At 53.7% G+C, this 12,518-nt stretch overlaps 1 long non-coding RNA gene across 1 annotated transcript in view; it reads right to left on the bottom strand.

Moving 5' to 3' along the window:
- Positions 1-9,358, bottom strand: part of LOC308057221 — a 199,044-nt gene extending 189,686 nt beyond the window's left edge. Inside the window, exon 1 of the long non-coding RNA XR_013925186.1 lies at positions 8,743-9,358. This is a non-coding gene — a long non-coding RNA (uncharacterized lncRNA). The remainder of the gene's footprint in view (positions 1-8,742) is intronic.
- Positions 9,359-12,518: the final 3,160 nt, after the last annotated feature.

Genomic DNA, 12,518 nt, shown 5'->3' with positions numbered 1-12,518 from the left:
GACTTGGACCCCTTGCAAAGGGGGGATCCAGTATCTATTGAGACGCCACAGTTAATCCATACACCACAAACACAAAGTCCTGCTGTCCCCGGGTTGGCATATTCAAATGCCTAACAAATGGGGTAGGGGCTTGGTCCCTTAAACACTTTTTGTCCAATACAGATAAGAGAGTTGAAACACGGGAAATAAATCCCTTACCCCATGCGAATACTCTCCTCAGGAACTGTTTGTGAGCAGTTAGTTGTGAATCGTGGAATAGAACCATGGTATACCCCAGACTTGCAAACCTTTATTCCAGACATGTGACCTTGTTGGGGTTTTCTTGCACCAGGGTTTAAACCTGGAGATCCCATATGTTAGGCAAAAACTACCAATCGAGAAAACACATTGAAATATATGTGGTTTCACTTACTATCAAAACAAAGTGGAATTTTGTGAGGGAAGGAAAAGAAAAAAACTGTGACCTATCAACATGCTCCACCGTTCAATATCCAGCCCCTCAGGGTCCTTTCTGGGCATGTTCAGATGGCAAGTTGTACTTCACACTAAATAGTTCCCTGAAATTATTTACATATGCCTAAGGCACTTGTGTATGTCACTTTGCTCCTGTGGGGCTTTCTTGGGGTCTTTTGAGACTACTGGTGGTCAACAAGTCGCTGAACTTTCTTGGGGCACATGCACTCTGCTTGTATTATAGAACTCATTTATTCTCGGTGCTATATGGTTTTGACAGCAGTGCTCTGTTACCCCACTTCCCTTGGCTATTGTTATAGCCCAGGTGCCTCAGAAGGCTTGCCACCCTTTGCTGAGTTTACTCAATAGGTCTAGTTAATCACTGCTTTAGCTGCAGCCTCTCCTGATGACTCTTTGCAACTTCATCCTGTCAGCGAGAAGCATCCAGCTCTGCCACTGAAGGGCAGCAGGCTCCAGTCACCAGGCTGCTCCCCACAGGGCACAATCCCTACTGCCTGGATCTCGGTGGTGAGAGGCTGTATATAAAAATGAACTATTTTCCAGCAAGGGAAGCAAGGCCTGAACACGCCTACTCTGGCTGGTAATTCTCCCAGGCAGCTGCATATTCCCAGTCCCTCAAGGGGACTGGGCTTCCCCCAGGGCTGCCCCAGCCCAGCCTGACTCCAGCTGCCCGGGGGCCCGGCACGCTGGGGGGTGGGAGCTCCCCCCCACACACACCCCCGGGCAGCCAGAGAGCAGGAGACACCCCTGTGCCAGCCCAAGGGCCTCCCTCGCCCCATGGCCGGCCCCAGCCCCCACTCAGCCTGGCCACAGACCCAAAACAGGCTGCGACCTCCCAGCCCAACGTGGCTGCCAGGAGGCTGAGGGTGGTCAATTACAGCTGCCAGCACAGCCTGGGAACAACATGGCCATGGGGCAGCCCCGGGCCTACAGCTCCCAGCATGCCCTGGGAACAGCATGGCCATGGGGCAGCCCCGGGCCTACAGCTCCCAGCATGCCCTGGGAACAACATGGCCATGGGGCAGCCCCGGGCCTACAGCTCCCAGCATGCCCTGGGAACAACCTGGCCATGGGGCAGCCCCGGGCCTACAGCTCCCAGCATGCCCTGGGAACAACATGGCCATGGGGCAGCCCCGGGCCTACAGCTCCCAGCATGCCCTGGGAACAACCTGGCCATGGGGCAGCCCCGGGCCTACAGCTCCCAGCATGCCCCGGGAACAACCTGGCCATGGGGCAGCCCCGGGCCTACGGCTCCCAGCATGCCCTGAGAACAACCTGGCCATGGGGCAGCCCCGGGCCTACAGCTCCCAGCATGCCCTGGGAACAACCTGGCTGTGGGACAGCCCTGGGCCTACAGCTCCCAGCATGCCCTGGGAACAACATGGCCATGGGACAGCCCCGGGCCTACAGCTCCCAGCATGCCCTGGGAACAACTTTGCCATGGGGCAGCCCCAGGCCTACAGCTCCCAGCATGCCCTGGGAACAACATGGCCACGGGGCAGCCCCAGGCCTACAGCTCCCAGCATGCCCTGGGAACAACTTTGCCATGGGGCAGCCCCAGGCCTACAGCTCCCAGCATGCCCTGGGAACAACCTGGCCATGGGACAGCCCCGGGCCTACAGCTCCCAGCATGCCCCGGGAACAAGATGGCCATGGGGCAGCCCCAGGCCTACAGCTCCCAGCATGCCCCGGGACATCCCTGCCATGCAGTCGGACTTTTGGGGGACACCAGCCCCCATCCCCAGCCCTGCAGGCCGGGGGCCACTGCCTGGGGCTGCCCGAGCACAGGCCCGGGCCCTGGAGCCTGGGTGGGGCAGGGAGGAGGGAAAGGAAGGCACCGAGCGGCAGGGAGAGGTCAGTCAAGGCGGATGGGTGGCCGGAGAGGGACAGGAGGCGGCCAGAGGGGCAGGGGGAGGGGCTGGGAAGGGATGGAGAAAGGACAGGGACTGGTGAGGAGCGGGCAGAGGGATGGAGAGGGACAGAGACAGAGGGGCAGGGGGGTGTCGCAGGGAATGCAGGATCAGCAGCAGGAGAGAGGGACAGGGAGAGGAGCGGAGGGGTGGGAAGGGGGACAGAGGCACAGACCAGCACAGGCAGGGCGAGGGGACAGGATGAGCCGGCTGTGGCTTTGGCAGTGGCGACAAAGCTGCTTCTGTGGGTCTTTCCTTTCCCCCTCTGCCCTTATCCCCTCCCCACCCTTCCCCTCGGTGAGGCTGTGTCTGTGGTGTGCCTGCTCTGGTGAAAGGAGCTCCTGCACCAGCCTGAGGGCAAAAGAAGAGGGGCAAGGAGCGAGCTGTCGCAGTCCTTAGTTTGCAGGTTTAATGTATCCTCCCTGTTCAGAAGACACAGCGTGTCTGTGTGTCAGTGGTGCCGGCAGATTTTTATTCTTTATAGCAATTTCTTATAATACCAGACTTCATGCAGAAGGTTCACATTCCGCTTCTAGTAAACGGAATTGCTTTTATGCATGCTGCAGTCTGGATGTGGCAAGTGCCAGGTTAGAGATGAAGATGGAAATGAAAGTAAGTGACGCACACGCAGTGGTGACCCTGCCACAAGCATGCTGTGTATTGACCTGGGAGAACGCTGCAGGGACTCTCAGAAGTCAAGGTTTTCAGTGCTGTTTCTGTGTTTGATACCCAAGGGATGGTTTCCCTCTGTGTGCGTTTCTGGGCAGGCATGTGCATGGAACATAGGTGTGTCTCTGTGCCGTAAGTGGGACTGATGGCAGCTTTTCATTTCATTCCAACTCCAAAGCAAAGAAAGATTGTACCTGCAAAAGAATTCAAACAGCCGTCCTTCTTTCCCAGAGCGAGCGTACAAGCATGGGGGAGCGGTTTACAGGTTCAGAACTTCAGCCAGCTCTGGATGGTAAACCCTCAGGAGAGGAAAGAGAAGCCCCACTTTTTGAACTACAGCTCTGCTTCCCTTAAGATGTCTTCTTGTTAGATTGTGTCGTTAGTCAGATTAAGAGCACATGATTCAACTGTGCTTGTTTAAGAAGATACTTGAGGGTTACTTACTGTCTTAAATCCTCTTACGCAGTGGAGGAATAAGGAAAATAAGGAGAGGAAAGCCCGTGCTCGGTAACGGTGTGACGCAGTTCCTTAATTACCGGAAAAGACAAGGCCTCCCACCGTGCCCCCCAACCCTGAAAAAGCACAGGGGCCACTGTTGTTTTAGCAATGCCCAGGTCTCCTTCTTTCAAGGCTTGGCGTCTTATCCTAGCCCACACATTGTGTGGGTCGGGGGGTATAAATCTGGCTCTTTTTCAGGTTCCACCAGCCCCAGATCAACGGGGTCTTCCTGTGGGGGGTAACTTGTGGCAAAAACCTTCAAGGGGTTGGGGGGTTTCAGGTTCTGCAGTGGTAATGGAGTTACTGTAGGAGAGTTTCCTTCCTCCCCCGGCTTTTCCTCTGTGACTTTTTTCCTGTGCTTTCAAAATCTCAAATATGCTTTTCCACCATGGGAGCATGCACTGCGCTTTGGCATCCCCCGATGTAGCCGCATCCCATCGTTTTACCCCCATATCATCCCAAAACTCTCGCGTAAAAATATTAGATGCAGTCACAGTGGGTAATTTTACCTGAACCCATCTAAAGATTGCCTTGAGATCATGCCAGGAATATTCTTTTCATGCTTATTAAGGAGAGCTTTCATAAGCTCAGATAATCTCTTTTGGGGGAAGACCCCTGATTGCCCATGTTTCCCACAACTCACCTCTAAATTCCAGAGGGACATTTTTTTTCAACTCCTGCTTCCTTTCAGCAGCTCATTCAACGTTGACTCGTGACCTGCTGCTCAGCCTGGCGGCTCATAAACCCATCACGTTGGGGTCACCAAATTGCCGCGATGAGAGACGGGACGCTGCTTGATGCAAGCAAATGTCAATTTATTGTATACAATCGCAAATTTATATACGTTATCAGCGGCCGCGTGCTTTAAACACTTTGGTTCTTTAAACTACACATTACATACTAGGCAATCCCTCATTGGTTAACTACAAACAAAGAGCGCTTTAAGTAAGTTTCAACAGTCATCAATCAGCACAAAGTCGTTACTTCTCTTTTGGGCCATCTGTTCCTCATTCGCTTATCTTTACTCAGCCTGACTCCTCCTGTCAGTTGTTACCTATTCACATGCCTTGTCCTCCCGAGGTTTGTAGCCATCCTGCCAAGGTTTTATGGCCGTCCTCCCAAGGTTGATGGCCCACAAGCTCCAGCACATCGCCGCTTATCAGCTGGACCGTACTTGGAGACTTGCCTCTCAGGCCTTGTCTCAGAAGTTCATGGCAGGGGTTCACTGCTTGGCTCTGTGCTTGCCTGAATCTCTGCTGCCACTTTTCTGTGGCTCCGCTTGGTGGCAATGGAAACTCAGCTGTGCAGGTCAGAGCAGGGGCTGAGATGCTGAAAGCATCACAGGGAGGTTGATGAGGGAGCTGAGCAAGTGCCTTCCCTCCCCAGCACGCTGCAGATGAAACCAGCATCAGCTCTCCTTTTCCCTCAGGCTTTGGGGGAGCTGTTTGTTCCTGCCTGCAGACAGAGAGCGGCTGCAGGGCAGAGCTGGGCACACAGGGGCTGAGCTGGGCTCTGTGAGCGCTGGCAGGGAAGAGCCCTGGAGCCAGAGAAAGAGCTGCTGGCAGGGACAGCTGCAGGCAGCAGAGCCCTGGGCAGGGAGGGGGGAGATGCTGAGGGGAACCCTGATGCAGGGGAGATAGGGGCACCTCCTGGCCATGGTCTGCCGTGCAGGTGCCTTCCCTGAGCAATGCACCTCTGCTCTCCTCTCCCACCCAGCACAGCCCTTAGACCGCTGGTTTCATGTGTTTCAACACCCCCTGGTCCAGCAGAGCAGCAGAAGGGATGAAGTGCATCTCTCCTGCTGCCACGGTGCCATTTCTCGCTGAGCAGAGCCTGAGGGTGACTGTCCTGCACTGCTGCTGTGTGGGAGGTGGTGTGCCGCGCTGGGCAAGGGGAAGGAGTTCCCGAGTGTCCCTTTGTCTCTCTCCTGGCCTTGCTCAGATGCTATTGGCATTGCAGACAGGCTCTCTGGCAATAGGGGTTTCAGCTGCCGGCTCAGGGCCAGACCTTGTGGGTCCTCCTGTGCAGACATGTCCTCTAGCATGGAGGTGTCCCAGCTTTCCCCTAACCGATGATGCTGTGGGCAATGCAGTCTGTGAGGCTGGGGGAGGAGCTGACTCTCTGTCTCGAGCTTTCCATGACCAGGACTCTTGACTATCTACTTTGGGTGTCCACCCAAGGTCTGTGCTGCTTCCAGGGCACACAGTGAGCCCTGGGTGTCCTTGGATAGCAGTGTGGTGCTGAGCCTTCGGAAAGGGATGAGGCATTCTGTTCTCTGCAGTGGATCCCTCTACTCTCAGCGGTGCCTGGCTGCTTGTCAGGGTCACATGGCAGTGTGATCACTCTCCATCTAAGAAAGGAGCGTTTGCCGGGCAGCTGGGAAGGAGAGGGATGGAGAGAGCAGAGTGCCTGCCTCTGCCCTCAGGCACAGACAGTCCCCTTGCCTCTCAGCACTCACTCTGCTCTCCCTGAGCACAGCACAAAGCCCTCCTGACCTGGCTCTGGCCATGGCCGCTACTCAGCACAGGCAGAGCCGATGCTGACAGGCCCTTCTGCGCTGGGAGCAGTTTGTGCTGAGCCAGGGCAAGGCCAGGACTGGCCCCTGCCCCCAGGGTTCCCATGAAGCCCCTGCTGCAGAGCAGGGCTCACTGCTGGGCAGCCAGCGGGCACAGCCCCTGCTCCTCACAGCACACTCGGCCAGCACTCAGCACAGTTCCAGCCACGGCTCGGAAGGGAGCTCTCCTAGGAACGGCAGAGGGGGGGACAGGGGGCAGTGGGGGCACATCTAGGAGAAACAGCTTTCACTTGGCTCACAGAAGTATCCTCTGACTTGCTATCTTTCCTCCTTGAGCAGGTCCCCATGCTCAGAGGCAGCAGATGTCCAACAGCAGCTCCATCACCCAGTTCCTCCTCCTGGTATTGGCAGACACGTGTGTTGCTAGGTAGGGCCTGGCGGACGGAAGATGTCGCGCTGTACGGAAACACAGGGTCCCCCTCCAGGTAGCCAACAGCTTGTAGCTTATGATGTAAGCAGACGGAAGTGACACTGTAAACCTAGGCTATATAGTGCCACGCCGCTCAGCAATAAACGCCATTTGCCATCCACCACATTGGTGTCTGTGAGCTGATGGACCGTAAGGCCAGGGATTGGCTGCCGTGCCGTTCCTGAACCAGGTCACTGCGTGCCTGCAAAGGCAACAAGTGGTGCCGAAACCCGGGAACATTCACCTGGAATCGGGTAAACGGCGGCCGGAGCGGCAGGACCAGCCCGGCGGGGAGGATGCTCCCGGACCAACCAAGAGGATGGAAGCTCTTGTGAAGGTTGTATTACAGCTGCATAAGCAGTGGGGTATTGATTGTAAGCCCAAAGATTTTAGTCTTGCAGTTGCGAGACTTTTAGAGCTCGGGGTCATTGACCAGCCGGTGGATATACTCCACCCAGATGTGTGGGAGAAATGCTCCCATGCTTTATGTGACAAAACGATGTCTACTGGTAATGGGAACAATCTGAAAGCGTGGGGGAAAGTCGTCCAGGCTCTCCAAAAAGCTAGACGCGAGCAGGAGACCTGGTAAGCTGCAAGGGATTGTCTTTTAACCACCCCGCGGGTGGCAAATGGGGCGACTACGCAAACCTCACACCCCCCGGTTGAGGAGGGTTCCGCTGACCCTCAAAGCCGACAGAACAGTGACACGCCCACTCAGCGTCCAAAAGACTCTTCCGTCTCCAACTCACCCACAGAATCCTTGGTGAACTCCTTTTGGGGCAGGCTGGCTGCAGAGGCCAGGGGCGCTGAGGCGAAAGCCAAGGCCGAAACTACACGGACTGAACCACCGCCCTGTGCGCCCCAAGATGGCGCCGAGCAGCAAGGGGAAGGGCGGGGCCAGACCGCCCCCAGCGGGAGCAGGGAGGGAGCGCTAGAGTTAACAGGCGCACACAAAGGGGAGGGGGAGGGGAATGGGAAGGAAAAGAGTGATTGGCACGACCAAAAAAGGGAAAAGAGCACCAGCGAGGGGCAGAAAGCCAATCAGAATGACCCTCCCCAAAAATGCCCTTATAAGGCAGGCGCCTCCCCAAGCGGAAGGCGGGGCGGGCAGAAAGGGAAAGAACCGCCCGATTACGCAAGGCAAGGGAGGGGCCGAAGCCCGACCACATACCACCAGCACCCGGAAGTGAGCAGTCAGTCGGGCTCTGACTCCGGCTCAGACTCTGCATGGCAGACTTGGCTGGCAAATACAAAGACCAAAATATCACCACTCACGGGGAAAGAAAGACATAAGGGGACAGAAATTCCTCTCACAGATTGGAGAAAAATACAAATTGCATGTGCCGATTGGGCCCCATCGGACGCACTAGCATTCCCGGTCCGAGTGACGGACGGGGGACAGAGGGTCCATTCCCCCTTAAGCCCTAAGGATATACAAGCGATTGTTAAAGCAATCGCGGGCAAAGGACTCAATTCTGCCATGGTCTCCACCCTCATCGATGGGGTTTTTGGGGGGATGATTTGCTCCCGTTCGATATAAAACAGACTTGTAGGTTGATTTTTGATGGGGCAGGGGTGATTGTGTTTAAACAAGAATGGGAGGAGAACTGTGCGAGGCAATTAGTCCGAGTAACCGGGGTGGATCATCCGCTACACGGCTCCAGCCTACAGCGGTTGATGGGTACAGACCCAACAATGATTACCCCCCAAGCACAAGCCCAGGGCCTGCGGGCCCATGAAGTTATGGCAACTACTTGTGCAGCTAGAGAGGCCATTCGCACGACCTCTACAGTTATTGCCAAGCCATCGCCACGGTCCACAATAAAACAAAAAGAAAGTGAGAGTTTTACACAGGTTGTAGATCGCCTCCAAGCAGCAGTCGATTCCTCGGCCCTGCCCTCGGAGGCGAAAGGCCCAGTCATCGCAGACTGTTTGCGGCAACAGTGTAATCTAAAAACCAAAGAAACCTGCAATCACTGCCACCGAGGTCAAGTCTCGCGGACATGATTAAACATGTTGTGAGCGAGGAACACCTGGCCCCAATTCAAGTGGCTGTTCGTGCACTGGCTAGCGTGATGACATGCTTCAAATGTGGCCAACCAGGCCATGTGATGACCAATTGCCCCCAATCGGGAGACTCGCCGATGGCGCTCCTCCCACAAAACCGATCTAAAGGACGGTGTTGGGCCTGTGGAAAGAGAGGGCACTTCGCGAAGGAATGCAGGCTTAAAAAGCAGGGAAAGGGGAAAGGCAGGGGGCCCCCGGGCCGCACACAGCCCTCTCCCACTTGGGATGTCAGGTGGCCCCATTACACCAACCCCAGACAGGGGGGGTCACTCCCGAACCCGTTGCCCCTGAGGGAAGCAACCAACTTTATGGCCCAGCCAATGACCCCACAAACCTGGCCTCCATCCCAGGGACAGCAGGAACCACCCCTTGGGGGCGAGACCCCTGGGTGGCCCTGGCAGTAAGGTGTGACAACCCGCCAGTGGTATGGGGGATCTGTTCCCTGCGTAATACCTCGAATGACACCACCATTAGCATCCCCTTTTTAATTAACACTGGAGCAGATGTTACAGTTATCCCTGAAACGAGCCGGCCCCTACGTTGGAAATCGGAAGACGCCCCCATGGTAGGTGGAGTCGGGGGATTAACCCGAGCTCGGAAGAGTGCTCACTTGGTAGCAAAAACGCTTCACACAGAAAAGGGACCGGAGAAGTTCATTACCCTCTTCCCATACGTCATGTCAGGAGTCCCACCCCTGTTGGGAAGGGACGCCCTAGCCTTATTAAAAGCCAGGGTGACAAATTTACAGTAAGGGCCACTGCCACACACCCACTCCCACCTATCAGACTGACATGGAAATCATCCGACCCAGTCTGGGTCGAGCCGTGGCCCTTGCCAAAGCCTCGAAAGGATGCCCTTCTCGACTTAGTCGACTGCGAACTACAACGAGGTCATATAGAGCCTTCCACTAGCCCATGGAACACCCCAGTTTTTGTAATACCCAAACGAGCAGGCGAGGGGTTTCGTCTCCTCCATGACCTGCGTGAGGTAATAAAAAAATCCAGCCAATGGGTCCTGTTCAAACATTGTTGCCCATGAACTCCATGATACCGGAAGGACAACCTTGTGCTGTCCTTGATATTAAAGACTGTTTTCTCTTGATACCTCTGCATGAGGAGGACAAGGAGTGGTTTGCTTTTTCCGTTGTATTTCCGATCTCAGTCCAACAGCTGGAAGCGACAGCTGTTGTGTTGGCGTGCGGACTGTTCCCGACATACATCTCAACATAGTAACTGATTCAATGGTCGTGGCCAAGCTTTGCTTAGCCATGTCAGGGCCTGGCGTGTCAACATCCGCAATAGCTCTGATGCTAGAAGAAGCGCTTTTTTCCCGAAAGGGCACTATATCGGTTATCCACATCAACAGCCATAACCCAATCAAAGGGTTCTTCCAAATCGGCAACGACAAAGCAGATGCCGCTGCAAAAGGGTTGTGGACATTAAGAGATGCCCGCCAATTACATGAGTCCCTCCACATCGGAGCTAAAGCACTAGCAAAGAGATGTGGGTTTTTAGCCACTGACACGAAACATATAGTAGCTACATGCCCCCACTGTCAAAAAGCACCATTGTGGTCTAGTGGAATCAACCCCAGAGGTCTTAAAGCCTCTGAGGTGTGGCAGACGGATTTTACGCTCTGTCAATTACTAAAACCTCGAGCATGGCTAGCAGTAACTGTAGACACATATAGCGGGGTGATTGTAGCTACACAACACCTTAAGACCGACGCTAAAGCAACCATCCAACATTGGTTGACAACCATGGCATGGGTTGGTGTCCCTAATCAGATCAAAACGGACAATGGTCCGAAATTTGTGTCTAAAGCAGTCCAGGCATTCGTTCTGAAATGGGGTATTACTCTAATACACGGCATCCCATGTAACAGCACAGGACAAGCCATAGTCCAACGGGCAAATCAAACTCTGAAATCTAAATTAGAGGTATTAGCAAAACCAGGTTTTACCAACGCCATTCCCTCAGGGGACCAGGCACGCTTACTACGGACTGCCCTATTAGCACTAAACCAGTTCCCCAGGGGAGACGAGGTGAATAGCCCTGCCCAGAAGCACTGGGCCACTCGAGCACTAGAAGAAGGCCCGTCGGTCATGATCAGAAATGAGCTAGGAGGGTGGGAACAAGGGTGGAAATTAGTTCTGACAGGGCGAGGGTATGCTGCGGTCAGAAAAGACAACAGAATTAATTGGTGTCCACTTAAGTCTATCAAAGCAGACCTTCAGAATAAAACTAATGAAAACTGTGAGTTTTTTGCATGCAGGACCAGATCATCGGACACCCCCGTGTCCCGTACATCCCACCGACGAGAGAAAATGACAAGTCGACAACTGTCCTGACTAAACTTGGGAATCCTGCACCACCCAGATTCGGATAACGACCAAATAGCCTCCAAAAAGGGGGAATGCAATGCCTTTGTATGAACTTGATTCTAGGACTTGTCATCGCAGGAAAGACAGAATCAGATTATAATCACCATCAGCCATTCAAGTGGGTCCTACGGGACCCCATAAGCAGTCGAGTGATAAAGGAGAATATAACAGCGGGTACCCCGACTTTTACGTTTACAGTCAATGATTTATTTCCCGGACTGGGAAAATACAGATCTAAAGTGCCATGGGGGACGTATTGGTGCCCCAGTTCAAACTCAGGAAAAAGCTCTTGTAACTATCCAGGATATTATTTTTGTGGATATTGGGGATGTGAGACCATTGTAACGAGTGATAGATGGAAACCAGAAAGAGAGGACGAATTTCTGTGCGTAATGTGGGGGCCAGATAGGTGTGACCCTCCAAAATTTGGGCCTAGTGGCTATTATCTTCAATCGTCAATCAAAAAAAGTACCTGTACACATTTAAATGTGAGAATTCAAAACCCAGCTGACATGGGCTGGGCAGTGGGGAGAATGTGGTCAGTATTTATACACTCCGACAATACAGACCCGGGGGTAGTGATACAGATTATCAGGATTGTGCTACAAGCACCCCAAGCAATTGGCCCTAACCCGGTTCTTAACCCACAGACACCTATATATAAGACTGAAAACAATATTAAAGATTCGACCCCCGACAACACCGAAGCTCCGAATACCTTAGAATTTGACCTGCCTCCTCTATGGAGGCTGATGAATGTAACGTATCAGATACTGAACTCTACTAATCCCGCCATGACAACAAACTGTTGGCTTTGTTATGACATAAGGCCCCCTCTTTATGAGGCGGTAGGTATACCCTATGAACCGGAACTCCTTAGGGGGCCCAACCCCATACATTGTGTGTGGAGCTCCGAGGACAACCCAGGAGTCACGATGCAACATGTATCAGGGCGGGGTAGATGTGTCGGCGAAATACCCCTTGAAAAAAGGCCTCTGTGTTTGAACGAGTCCACATCAGAAGAGCTATCGAAAGCTGATTGGCTAGTTCCTGTCAAAACCACCAAATGGATATGTTGAAAATCCGGAATTACCCCACGTGTCTCTCTTAAACTGCTCAAAGGAAACCGTGAATTTTGTATACAGGTAAGGATTATTCTGAGAATCGTATACCATCCTGAGGAATACGTATATACTCATCAAACCCTTCCAGCTTCGCATGATATCCAAAAGCGAGAACCCATCACCGCTCCGACTATAGCTACCTTGCTAGCCATAGGGGCCGCAGGGGCAGGAACAGGTAGAGCCTCGTTAGTCGAACAGAACCAGAAGTTCCAGTCCCTCAGAATTGCAGTGGATGAGGATCTGGCTCGCATTGAACCATCGATCAGCGCTTTGGAAAAGTCACTGAGGTCGTTGTCCGAAGTAGTTTTACAAAATCGTAGAGGATTGGATCTCATGTTTTTACAACAAGGCGGGTTATGTGCGGCATCAGGAGAAGAATGTTGTGTGTACGCAGATCACACTGGGGTTG

The sequence above is a fragment of the Falco punctatus genome, assembly GCF_963210335.1.
Source record: "Falco punctatus genome assembly, contig: scaffold_40, whole genome shotgun sequence".
NCBI classification, from domain to species: Eukaryota; Metazoa; Chordata; class Aves; order Falconiformes; family Falconidae; genus Falco; species Falco punctatus.
The sequence above is the reverse complement of the archived record's forward strand: the minus strand, read 5'-3'. Positions and strand labels throughout refer to the sequence as shown.